Genomic DNA, 13,183 nt, shown 5'->3' on the forward strand with positions numbered 1-13,183 from the left:
AGCACCCAGGGATCCCATGGAGGGTGGGCAGGGCTGTGGGGTCTCTCCTCTCTCAGCACCCTGCACAGCACCCAGGGAGCCCATGGAGGGTGGGCAGGGCTGTGGTGTGTCTCCTCTCTCAGCACCAGGCACAGCACCCAGGGAGCCCATGGAGCGTGGGCAGGGCTGTGGGGTCTCTCCTCTCTCAGCACCCTGCACAGCACCCAGGAAGCCCATGGAGGGTGGGCAGGGCTGTGGGGTGTCTCCTCTCTCAGCACCCTGCACAGCACCCAAGGAGCCCATGGAGGGTGGGCAGGGCTGTGGGGTCTCTCCTCTCTCAGCACCAGGCACAGCACCCAGGGAGCCCATGGAGGGTGGGCAGGGCTGTGGGGTGTCTCCTCTCTCAGCACCAGGCACAGCACCCAGGGAGCCCATGGAGGGTGGGCAGGGCTGTGGGGTCTCTCCTCTCTCAGCACCAGGCACAGCACCCAGGGAGCCCATGGAGGGTGGGCAGGGCTGTGGGGTCTCTCCTCTCTCAGCACCCTGCACAGCACCCAGGGATCCCATGGAGGGTGGGCAGGGCTGTGGTGTGTCTCCTCTCTCAGCACCCTGCACAGCACTCAGGGAGCCCATGGAGGGTGGGCAGGGCTGTGGTGTGTCTCCTCTCTCAGCACCAGGCACAGCACCCAGGGATCCCATGGAGCGTGGGCAGGGCTGTGGGGTCTCTCCTCTCTCAGCACCCTGCACAGCACCCAGGAAGCCCATGGAGGGTGGGCAGGGCTGTGGGGTGTCTCCTCTCTCAGCACCCTGCACAGCACCCAGGGAGCCCATGGAGGGTGGGCAGGGCTGTGGGGTCTCTCCTCTCTCAGCACCAGGCACAGCACCCAGGGAGCCCATGGAGGGTGGGCAGGGCTGTGGGGTCTCTCCTCTCTCAGCACCAGGCATAGCACCCAGGGAGCCCATGGACGTGGGCAGGGCTGTGGGGTCTCTCCTCTCTCAGCACCAGGCACAGCACCCAGGGAGCCCCATGGAGGGTGGGCAGGGCTGTGGGGTGTCTCCTCTCTCAGCACCCTGCACAGCACCCAGGGAGCCCCATGGAGGGTGGGCAGGGCTGTGGGGTGTCTCCTCTCTCAGCACCAGGCACAGCACCCAGGTAGCCCATGGAGGGTGGGCAGTGCTGTGGGGTCTCTCCTCTCTCAGCACCCTGCACAGCACCCAGGGAGCCCATGGAGGGTGGGCAGGGCTGTGGTGTGTCTCCTCTCTCAGCACCCTGCACAGCAACCAGGGAGCCCATGGAGGGTGGGCAGGGCAGTGGTGTGTCTCCTCTCTCAGCACCCTGCACAGCACCCAGGGAGCCCATGGAGGGTGGGCAGGGCTGTGGGGTCTCTCCTCTCTCAGCACCAGGCACAGCACCCAGGGAGCCCATGCAGGGTGGGCAAGGCTGTGGGTTGTCTCCTCTCTCAGCACCAGGCACAGCACCCAGGGAGCCCCATGGAGGGTGGGCAGGGCTGTCGGGTGTCTCCTCTCTCAACACCCTGCAAAGCACCCAGGGAGCCCCATGGAGGGTGGGCAGGGCATGGGGTGTCTCCTCTCTCAACACCAGGCACAGCACCCAGGGAGCCCATGGAGGGTGGGCAGGGCTGTGGGGTCTCTCCTCTCTCAGCACCAGGCACAGCACCCAGGGAGCCCATGGAGGGTGGGCAGGGCTGTGGGGTCTCTCCTCTCTCAGCACCAGGCACAGCACCCAGGGAGCCCATGGAGGGTGGGCAGGGCTGTGGGTTGTCTCCTCTCTCAGCACCCTGCACAGCACCCAGGGAGCCCATGGAGGGTGGGCAGGGCTGTGGGGTGTCTCCTCTCTCAGCACCAGGCACAGCACCCAGGGAGCCCATGGAGGCTGGGCAGGGCTGTGGGGTCTCTCCTCTCTCAGCACCCTGCACAGCACCCAGGAAGCCCATGGAGGGTGGGCAGGGCTGTGGGGTGTCTCCTCTCTCAGCACCCTGCACAGCACCCAGGGAACCCATGGAGGGTGGGCAGGGCTGTGGGGTCTCTCCTCTCTCAGCACCAGGCACAGCACCCAGGGAGCCCATGGAGGGTGGGCAGGGCTGTGGGGTGTCTCCTCTCTCAGCACCAGGCACAGCACCCAGGGAGCCCATGGAGGGTGGGCAGGGCTGTGGGGTCTCTCCTCTCTCAGCACCAGGCATAGCACCCAGGGAGCCCATGGACGTGGGCAGGGCTGTGGGGTGTCTCCTCTCTCAGCACCAGGCACAGCACCCAGGGAGCCCATGGAGGGTGGGCAAGGCTGTGGGGTCTCTCCTCTCTCAGCACCAGGCATAGCACCCAGGGAGCCCATGGACGTGGGCAGGGCTGTGGGGTCTCTCCTCTCTCAGCACCAGGCACAGCACCCAGGGAGCCCCATGGAGGGTGGGCAGGGCTGTGGGGTGTCTCCTCTCTCAGCACCAGGCACAGCACCCAGGGAGCCCATGGAGGGTGGGCAGGGCTGTGGGGTCTCTACTCTCTCAGCACCCTGCACAGCACCCAGGGATCCCATGGAGGGTGGGCAGGGCTGTGGGGTCTCTCCTCTCTCAGCACCCTGCACAGCACCCAGGGAGCCCATGGAGGGTGGGCAGGGCTGTGGTGTGTCTCCTCTCTCAGCACCAGGCACAGCACCCAGGGAGCCCATGGAGCGTGGGCAGGGCTGTGGGGTCTCTCCTCTCTCAGCACCCTGCACAGCACCCAGGAAGCCCATGGAGGGTGGGCAGGGCTGTGGGGTGTCTCCTCTCTCAGCACCCTGCACAGCACCCAAGGAGCCCATGGAGGGTGGGCAGGGCTGTGGGGTCTCTCCTCTCTCAGCACCAGGCACAGCACCCAGGGAGCCCATGGAGGGTGGGCAGGGCTGTGGGGTGTCTCCTCTCTCAGCACCAGGCACAGCACCCAGGGAGCCCATGGAGGGTGGGCAGGGCTGTGGGGTCTCTCCTCTCTCAGCACCAGGCATAGCACCCAGGGAGCCCATGGACGTGGGCAGGGCTGTGGGGTCTCTCCTCTCTCAGCACCAGGCACAGCACCCAGGGAGCCCCATGGAGGGTGGGCAGGGCTGTGGGGTGTCTCCTCTCTCAGCACCCTGCACAGCACCCAGGGAGCCCCATGGAGGGTGGGCAGGGCTGTGGGGTGTCTCCTCTCTCAGCACCAGGCACAGCACCCAGGGAGCCCATGGAGGGTGGGCAGGGCTGTGGGGTCTCTCCTCTCTCAGCACCAGGCACAGCACCCAGGGAGCCCATGGAGGGTGGGCAGGGCTGTGGGGTCTCTCCTCTCTCAGCACCCTGCACAGCACCCAGGGAGCCCATGGAGGGTGGGCAGGGCTGTGGTGTGTCTCCTCTCTCAGCACCAGGCACAGCACCCAGGGAGCCCATGGAGGGTGGGCAGGGCTGTGGGGTCTCTCCTCTCTCAGCACCCTGGACAGCACCCAGGGAGCCCATGGAGGGTGGGCAGTGCTGTGGGGTGTCTCCTCTCTCAGCACCCTGCACAGCACCCAGGGAGCCCATGGAGGGTGGGCAGGGCTGTGGGGTGTTTCCTCTCTCAGCACCCTGCACAGCACCCAGGGAGCCCCATGGAGGGTGGGCAGGGCTGTGGGGTGTCTCCTCTCTCAGCACCAGGCACAGCACCCAGGGAGCCCATGGAGGGTGGGCAGGGCTGTGGGGTCTCTCCTCTCTCAGCACCAGGCACAGCACCCAGGGAGCCCATGGAGGGTGGGCAGGGCTGTGGGGTCTCTCCTCTCTCAGCACCAGGCACAGCACCCAGTGAGCCCATGGAGGGTGGGCAGGGCTGTGGGGTGTCTCCTCTCTCAGCACCAGGCACAGCACCCAGGGAGCCCATGGAGGGTGGGCAGGGCTGTGGGGTCTCTCCTCTCTCAGCACCAGGCACAGCACCCAGGGAGCCCATGGAGGGTGGGCAGGGCTGTGGGGTCTCTCCTCTCTCAGCACCCTGCACAGCACCCAGGGAGCCCATGGAGGGTGGGCAGGGCTGTGGTGTGTCTCCTCTCTCAGCACCAGGCACAGCACCCAGGGAGCCCATGGAGGGTGGGCAGGGCTGTGGGGTCTCTCCTCTCTCAGCACCCTGCACAGCACCCAGGGAGCCCATGGAGGGTGGGCAGGGCTGTGGGGTGTCTCCTCTCTCAGCACCCTGCACAGCACCCAGGGAGCCCATGGAGGGTGGGCAGGGCTGTGGGGTGTCTCCTCTCTCAGCACCCTGCACAGCACCCAGGGAGCCCCATGGAGGGTGGGCAGGGCTGTGGGGTGTCTCCTCTCTCAGCACCAGGCACAGCACCCAGGGAGCCCATGGAGGGTGGGCAGGGCTGTGGGGTCTCTCCTCTCTCAGCACCAGGCACAGCACCCAGGGAGCCCATGGAGGGTGGGCAGGGCTGTGGGGTCTCTCCTCTCTCAGCACCAGGCACAGCACCCAGGGAGCCCATGGAGGGTGGGCAGGGCTGTGGGGTGTCTCCTCTCTCAGCACCAGGCACAGCACCCAGGGAGCCCATGGAGGGTGGGCAGGGCTGTGGGGTCTCTCCTCTCTCAGCACCCTGCACAGCACCCAGGGATCCCATGGAGGGTGGGCAGGGCTGTGGGGTCTCTCCTCTCTCAGCACCCTGCACAGCACTCAGGGAGCCCATGGAGGGTGGGCAGGGCTGTGGTGTGTCTCCTCTCTCAGCACCAGGCACAGCACCCAGGGATCCCATGGAGGGTGGGCAGGGCTGTGGGGTCTCTCCTCTCTCAGCACCCTGCACAGCACCCAGGAAGCCCATGGAGGGTGGGCAGGGCTGTGGGGTGTCTCCTCTCTCAGCACCCTGCACAGCACCCAGGGAGCCCATGGAGGGTGGGCAGGGCTGTGGGGTCTCTCCTCTCTCAGCACCAGGCACAGCACCCAGGGAGCCCATGGAGGGTGGGCAGGGCTGTGGGGTCTCTCCTCTCTCAGCACCAGGCATAGCACCCAGGGAGCCCATGGACGTGGGCAGGGCTGTGGGGTCTCTCCTCTCTCAGCACCAGGCACAGCACCCAGGGAGCCCCATGGAGGGTGGGCAGGGCTGTGGGGTGTCTCCTCTCTCAGCACCCTGCACAGCACCCAGGGAGCCCCATGGAGGGTGGGCAGGGCTGTGGGGTGTCTCCTCTCTCAGCATCAGGCACAGCACCCAGGTAGCCCATGGAGGGTGGGCAGTGCTGTGGGGTCTCTCCTCTCTCAGCACCCTGCACAGCACCCAGGGAGCCCATGGAGGGTGGGCAGGGCTGTGGGGTCTCTCCTCTCTCAGCACCCTGCACAGCACCCAGGGAGCCCATGGAGGGTGGGCAGGGCTGTGGTGTGTCTCCTCTCTCAGCACCCTGCACAGCACCCAGGGATCCCATGGAGGGTGGGCAGGGCTGTGGGGTGTCTCCTCTATCAGCACCCTCCACAGCACCCAGGGAGCCCATGGAGGGTGGGCAGGGCAGTGGTGTGTCTCCTCTCTCAGCACCCTGCACAGCACCCAGGGAGCCCATGGAGGGTGGGCAGGGCTGTGGGGTCTCTCCTCTCTCAGCACCAGGCACAGCACCCAGGGAGCCCATGCAGGGTGGGCAAGGCTGTGGGTTGTCTCCTCTCTCAGCACCAGGCACAGCACCCAGGGAGCCCCATGGAGGGTGGGCAGGGCTGTCGGGTGTCTCCTCTCTCAACACCCTGCAAAGCACCCAGGGAGCCCCATGGAGGGTGGGCAGGGCATGGGGTGTCTCCTCTCTCAACACCAGGCACAGCACCCAGGGAGCCCATGGAGGGTGGGCAGGGCTGTGGGGTCTCTCCTCTCTCAGCACCAGGCACAGCACCCAGGGAGCCCATGGAGGGTGGGCAGGGCTGTGGGGTCTCTCCTCTCTCAGCACCAGGCACAGCACCCAGGGAGCCCATGGAGGGTGGGCAGGGCTGTGGGTTGTCTCCTCTCTCAGCACCCTGCACAGCACCCAGGGAGCCCATGGAGGGTGGGCAGGGCTGTGGGGTGTCTCCTCTCTCAGCACCAGGCACAGCACCCAGGGAGCCCATGGAGGCTGGGCAGGGCTGTGGGGTCTCTCCTCTCTCAGCACCAGGCATAGCACCCAGGGAGCCCATGGACGTGGGCAGGGCTGTGGGGTGTCTCCTCTCTCAGCACCAGGCACAGCACCCAGGGAGCCCATGGAGGGTGGGCAAGGCTGTGGGGTCTCTCCTCTCTCAGCACCAGGCATAGCACCCAGGGAGCCCATGGACGTGGGCAGGGCTGTGGGGTCTCTCCTCTCTCAGCACCAGGCACAGCACCCAGGGAGCCCCATGGAGGGTGGGCAGGGCTGTGGGGTGTCTCCTCTCTCAGCACCAGGCACAGCACCCAGGGAGCCCATGGAGGGTGGGCAGGGCTGTGGGGTCTCTACTCTCTCAGCACCCTGCACAGCACCCAGGGATCCCATGGAGGGTGGGCAGGGCTGTGGGGTCTCTCCTCTCTCAGCACCCTGCACAGCACCCAGGGAGCCCATGGAGGGTGGGCAGGGCTGTGGTGTGTCTCCTCTCTCAGCACCAGGCACAGCACCCAGGGAGCCCATGGAGCGTGGGCAGGGCTGTGGGGTCTCTCCTCTCTCAGCACCCTGCACAGCACCCAGGAAGCCCATGGAGGGTGGGCAGGGCTGTGGGGTGTCTCCTCTCTCAGCACCCTGCACAGCACCCAAGGAGCCCATGGAGGGTGGGCAGGGCTGTGGGGTCTCTCCTCTCTCAGCACCAGGCACAGCACCCAGGGAGCCCATGGAGGGTGGGCAGGGCTGTGGGGTGTCTCCTCTCTCAGCACCAGGCACAGCACCCAGGGAGCCCATGGAGGGTGGGCAGGGCTGTGGGGTCTCTCCTCTCTCAGCACCAGGCATAGCACCCAGGGAGCCCATGGACGTGGGCAGGGCTGTGGGGTCTCTCCTCTCTCAGCACCAGGCACAGCACCCAGGGAGCCCCATGGAGGGTGGGCAGGGCTGTGGGGTGTCTCCTCTCTCAGCACCCTGCACAGCACCCAGGGAGCCCCATGGAGGGTGGGCAGGGCTGTGGGGTGTCTCCTCTCTCAGCACCAGGCACAGCACCCAGGGAGCCCATGGAGGGTGGGCAGGGCTGTGGGGTCTCTCCTCTCTCAGCACCAGGCACAGCACCCAGGGAGCCCATGGAGGGTGGGCAGGGCTGTGGGGTCTCTCCTCTCTCAGCACCCTGCACAGCACCCAGGGAGCCCATGGAGGGTGGGCAGGGCTGTGGTGTGTCTCCTCTCTCAGCACCAGGCACAGCACCCAGGGAGCCCATGGAGGGTGGGCAGGGCTGTGGGGTCTCTCCTCTCTCAGCACCCTGGACAGCACCCAGGGAGCCCATGGAGGGTGGGCAGTGCTGTGGGGTGTCTCCTCTCTCAGCACCCTGCACAGCACCCAGGGAGCCCATGGAGGGTGGGCAGGGCTGTGGGGTGTTTCCTCTCTCAGCACCCTGCACAGCACCCAGGGAGCCCCATGGAGGGTGGGCAGGGCTGTGGGGTGTCTCCTCTCTCAGCACCAGGCACAGCACCCAGGGAGCCCATGGAGGGTGGGCAGGGCTGTGGGGTCTCTCCTCTCTCAGCACCAGGCACAGCACCCAGGGAGCCCATGGAGGGTGGGCAGGGCTGTGGGGTCTCTCCTCTCTCAGCACCAGGCACAGCACCCAGTGAGCCCATGGAGGGTGGGCAGGGCTGTGGGGTGTCTCCTCTCTCAGCACCAGGCACAGCACCCAGGGAGCCCATGGAGGGTGGGCAGGGCTGTGGGGTCTCTCCTCTCTCAGCACCAGGCACAGCACCCAGGGAGCCCATGGAGGGTGGGCAGGGCTGTGGGGTCTCTCCTCTCTCAGCACCCTGCACAGCACCCAGGGAGCCCCATGGAGGGTGGGCAGGGCTGTGGTGTGTCTCCTCTCTCAGCACCAGGCACAGCACCCAGGGAGCCCATGGAGGGTGGGCAGGGCTGTGGGGTCTCTCCTCTCTCAGCACCCTGCACAGCACCCAGGGAGCCCATGGAGGGTGGGCAGGGCTGTGGGGTGTCTCCTCTCTCAGCACCCTGCACAGCACCCAGGGAGCCCATGGAGGGTGGGCAGGGCTGTGGGGTGTCTCCTCTCTCAGCACCCTGCACAGCACCCAGGGAGCCCCATGGAGGGTGGGCAGGGCTGTGGGGTGTCTCCTCTCTCAGCACCAGGCACAGCACCCAGGGAGCCCATGGAGGGTGGGCAGGGCTGTGGGGTCTCTCCTCTCTCAGCACCAGGCACAGCACCCAGGGAGCCCATGGAGGGTGGGCAGGGCTGTGGGGTCTCTCCTCTCTCAGCACCAGGCACAGCACCCAGGGAGCCCATGGAGGGTGGGCAGGGCTGTGGGGTGTCTCCTCTCTCAGCACCAGGCACAGCACCCAGGGAGCCCATGGAGGGTGGGCAGGGCTGTGGGGTCTCTCCTCTCTCAGCACCCTGCACAGCACCCAGGGATCCCATGGAGGGTGGGCAGGGCTGTGGGGTCTCTCCTCTCTCAGCACCCTGCACAGCACTCAGGGAGCCCATGGAGGGTGGGCAGGGCTGTGGTGTGTCTCCTCTCTCAGCACCAGGCACAGCACCCAGGGATCCCATGGAGGGTGGGCAGGGCTGTGGGGTCTCTCCTCTCTCAGCACCCTGCACAGCACCCAGGAAGCCCATGGAGGGTGGGCAGGGCTGTGGGGTGTCTCCTCTCTCAGCACCCTGCACAGCACCCAGGGAGCCCATGGAGGGTGGGCAGGGCTGTGGGGTCTCTCCTCTCTCAGCACCAGGCACAGCACCCAGGGAGCCCATGGAGGGTGGGCAGGGCTGTGGGGTCTCTCCTCTCTCAGCACCAGGCATAGCACCCAGGGAGCCCATGGACGTGGGCAGGGCTGTGGGGTCTCTCCTCTCTCAGCACCAGGCACAGCACCCAGGGAGCCCCATGGAGGGTGGGCAGGGCTGTGGGGTGTCTCCTCTCTCAGCACCCTGCACAGCACCCAGGGAGCCCCATGGAGGGTGGGCAGGGCTGTGGGGTGTCTCCTCTCTCAGCATCAGGCACAGCACCCAGGTAGCCCATGGAGGGTGGGCAGTGCTGTGGGGTCTCTCCTCTCTCAGCACCCTGCACAGCACCCAGGGAGCCCATGGAGGGTGGGCAGGGCTGTGGGGTCTCTCCTCTCTCAGCACCCTGCACAGCACCCAGGGAGCCCATGGAGGGTGGGCAGGGCTGTGGTGTGTCTCCTCTCTCAGCACCCTGCACAGCACCCAGGGATCCCATGGAGGGTGGGCAGGGCTGTCGGTGTCTCCTCTATCAGCACCCTCCACAGCACCCAGGGAGCCCATGGAGGGTGGGCAGGGCAGTGGTGTGTCTCCTCTCTCAGCACCCTGCAAAGCACCCAGGGAGCCCATGGAGGGTGGGCAGGGCTGTGGGGTCTCTCCTCTCTCAGCACCAGGCACAGCACCCAGGGAGCCCATGCAGGGTGGGCAAGGCTGTGGGTTGTCTCCTCTCTCAGCACCAGGCACAGCACCCAGGGAGCCCCATGGAGGGTGGGCAGGGCTGTCGGGTGTCTCCTCTCTCAACACCCTGCAAAGCACCCAGGGAGCCCCATGGAGGGTGGGCAGGGCATGGGGTGTCTCCTCTCTCAACACCAGGCACAGCACCCAGGGAGCCCATGGAGGGTGGGCAGGGCTGTGGGGTCTCTCCTCTCTCAGCACCAGGCACAGCACCCAGGGAGCCCATGGAGGGTGGGCAGGGCTGTGGGGTCTCTCCTCTCTCAGCACCAGGCACAGCACCCAGGGAGCCCATGGAGGGTGGGCAGGGCTGTGGGTTGTCTCCTCTCTCAGCACCCTGCACAGCACCCAGGAAGCCCATGGAGGGTGGGCAGGGCTGTGGGGTGTCTCCTCTCTCAGCACCCTGCACAGCACCCAAGGAGCCCATGGAGGGTGGGCAGGGCTGTGGGGTCTCTCCTCTCTCAGCACCAGGCACAGCACCCAGGGAGCCCATGGAGGGTGGGCAGGGCTGTGGGGTGTCTCCTCTCTCAGCACCAGGCACAGCACCCAGGGAGCCCATGGAGGGTGGGCAGGGCTGTGGGGTCTCTCCTCTCTCAGCACCAGGCACAGCACCCAGGGAGCCCATGGAGGGTGGGCAGGGCTGTGGGGTCTCTCCTCTCTCAGCACCCTGCACAGCACCCAGGGATCCCATGGAGGGTGGGCAGGGCTGTGGTGTGTCTCCTCTCTCAGCACCCTGCACAGCACTCAGGGAGCCCATGGAGGGTGGGCAGGGCTGTGGTGTGTCTCCTCTCTCAGCACCAGGCACAGCACCCAGGGATCCCATGGAGCGTGGGCAGGGCTGTGGGGTCTCTCCTCTCTCAGCACCCTGCACAGCACCCAGGAAGCCCATGGAGGGTGGGCAGGGCTGTGGGGTGTCTCCTCTCTCAGCACCCTGCACAGCACCCAGGGAGCCCATGGAGGGTGGGCAGGGCTGTGGGGTCTCTCCTCTCTCAGCACCAGGCACAGCACCCAGGGAGCCCATGGAGGGTGGGCAGGGCTGTGGGGTCTCTCCTCTCTCAGCACCAGGCATAGCACCCAGGGAGCCCATGGACGTGGGCAGGGCTGTGGGGTCTCTCCTCTCTCAGCACCAGGCACAGCACCCAGGGAGCCCCATGGAGGGTGGGCAGGGCTGTGGGGTGTCTCCTCTCTCAGCACCCTGCACAGCACCCAGGGAGCCCCATGGAGGGTGGGCAGGGCTGTGGGGTGTCTCCTCTCTCAGCACCAGGCACAGCACCCAGGTAGCCCATGGAGGGTGGGCAGTGCTGTGGGGTCTCTCCTCTCTCAGCACCCTGCACAGCACCCAGGGAGCCCATGGAGGGTGGGCAGGGCTGTGGTGTGTCTCCTCTCTCAGCACCCTGCACAGCAACCAGGGAGCCCATGGAGGGTGGGCAGGGCAGTGGTGTGTCTCCTCTCTCAGCACCCTGCACAGCACCCAGGGAGCCCATGGAGGGTGGGCAGGGCTGTGGGGTCTCTCCTCTCTCAGCACCAGGCACAGCACCCAGGGAGCCCATGCAGGGTGGGCAAGGCTGTGGGTTGTCTCCTCTCTCAGCACCAGGCACAGCACCCAGGGAGCCCCATGGAGGGTGGGCAGGGCTGTCGGGTGTCTCCTCTCTCAACACCCTGCAAAGCACCCAGGGAGCCCCATGGAGGGTGGGCAGGGCATGGGGTGTCTCCTCTCTCAACACCAGGCACAGCACCCAGGGAGCCCATGGAGGGTGGGCAGGGCTGTGGGGTCTCTCCTCTCTCAGCACCAGGCACAGCACCCAGGGAGCCCATGGAGGGTGGGCAGGGCTGTGGGGTCTCTCCTCTCTCAGCACCAGGCACAGCACCCTGGGAGCCCATGGAGGGTGGGCAGGGCTGTGGGTTGTCTCCTCTCTCAGCACCCTGCACAGCACCCAGGGAGCCCATGGAGGGTGGGCAGGGCTGTGGGGTGTCTCCTCTCTCAGCACCAGGCACAGCACCCAGGGAGCCCATGGAGGCTGGGCAGGGCTGTGGGGTCTCTCCTCTCTCAGCACCAGGCATAGCACCCAGGGAGCCCATGGACGTGGGCAGGGCTGTGGGGTGTCTCCTCTCTCAGCACCAGGCACAGCACCCAGGGAGCCCATGGAGGGTGGGCAAGGCTGTGGGGTCTCTCCTCTCTCAACACCAGGCATAGCACCCAGGGAGCCCATGGACGTGGGCAGGGCTGTGGGGTCTCTCCTCTCTCAGCACCAGGCACAGCACCCAGGGAGCCCCATGGAGGGTGGGTTGGGCTGTGGGGTGTCTCCTCTCTCAGCACCAGGCACAGCACCCAGGGAGCCCATGGAGGGTGGGCAGGGCTGTGGGGTCTCTACTCTCTCAGCACCCTGCACAGCACCCAGGGATCCCATGGAGGGTGGGCAGGGCTGTGGGGTCTCTCCTCTCTCAGCACCCTGCACAGCACCCAGGGAGCCCATGGAGGGTGGGCAGGGCTGTGGTGTGTCTCCTCTCTCAGCACCAGGCACAGCACCCAGGGAGCCCATGGAGCGTGGGCAGGGCTGTGGGGTCTCTCCTCTCTCAGCACCCTGCACAGCACCCAGGAAGCCCATGGAGGGTGGGCAGGGCTGTGGGGTCTCTCCTCTCTCAGCACCCTGCACAGCACCCAAGGAGCCCATGGAGGGTGGGCAGGGCTGTGGGGTCTCTCCTCTCTCAGCACCAGGCACAGCACCCAGGGAGCCCATGGAGGGTGGGCAGGGCTGTGGGGTCTCTCCTCTCTCAGCACCAGGCACAGCACCCAGGGAGCCCATGGAGGGTGGGCAGGGCTGTGGGGTCTCTCCTCTCTCAGCACCAGGCATAGCACCCAGGGAGCCCATGGACGTGGGCAGGGCTGTGGGGTGTCTCCTCTCTCAGCACCCTGCACAGCACCCAGGGAGCCCCATGGAGGGTGGGCAGGGCTGTGGGGTGTCTCCTCTCTCAGCACCAGGCACAGCACCCAGGTAGCCCATGGAGGGTGGGCAGTGCTGTGGGGTCTCTCCTCTCTCAGCACCCTGCACAGCACCCAGGGAGCCCATGGAGGGTGGGCAGGGCTGTGGGGTCTCTCCTCTCTCAGCACCCTGCACAGCACCCAGGGAGCCCATGGAGGGTGGGCAGGGCTGTGGTGTGTCTCCTCTCTCAGCACCCTGCACAGCAACCAGGGAACCCATGGAGGGTGGGCAGGGCTGTGGGGTGTCTCCTCTCTCAGCACCCTCCACAGCACCCAGGGAGCCCATGGAGGGTGGGCAGGGCAGTGGTGTGTCTCCTCTCTCAGCACCCTGCACAGCACCCAGGGAGCCCATGGAGGGTGGGCAGGGCTGTGGGGTCTCTCCTCTCTCAGCACCAGGCACAGCACCCAGGGAGCCCATGCAGGGTGGGCAAGGCTGTGGGTTGTCTCCTCTCTCAGCACCAGGCACAGCACCCAGGGAGCCCCATGGAGGGTGGGCAGGGCTGTCGGGTGTCTCCTCTCTCAGCACCCTGCAAAGCACCCAGGGAGCCCCATGGAGGGTGGGCAGGGCTGTGGGGTGTCTCCTCTCTCAGCACCCTGCACAGCACCCAGGGAGCCCCATGGAGGGTGGGCAGGGCTGTGGGGTGTCTCCTCTCTCAGCACCAGGCACAGCACCCAGGGAGCCCATGGAGGGTGGGCAGGGCT

General features: G+C 67.2%; 1 non-coding gene across 1 annotated transcript in view; it reads right to left on the reverse strand.

The window, feature by feature from the left end:
- Nucleotides 1-13,183, reverse strand: part of LOC103121715 (uncharacterized) — a 62,577-nt gene that overhangs the window by 15,539 nt on the left and 33,855 nt on the right. The window lies entirely within an intron of this gene.

This window comes from Erinaceus europaeus, unplaced genomic scaffold (genome assembly GCF_950295315.1).
Source record: "Erinaceus europaeus unplaced genomic scaffold, mEriEur2.1 scaffold_699, whole genome shotgun sequence".
Taxonomy (NCBI): domain Eukaryota; kingdom Metazoa; phylum Chordata; class Mammalia; order Eulipotyphla; family Erinaceidae; genus Erinaceus; species Erinaceus europaeus.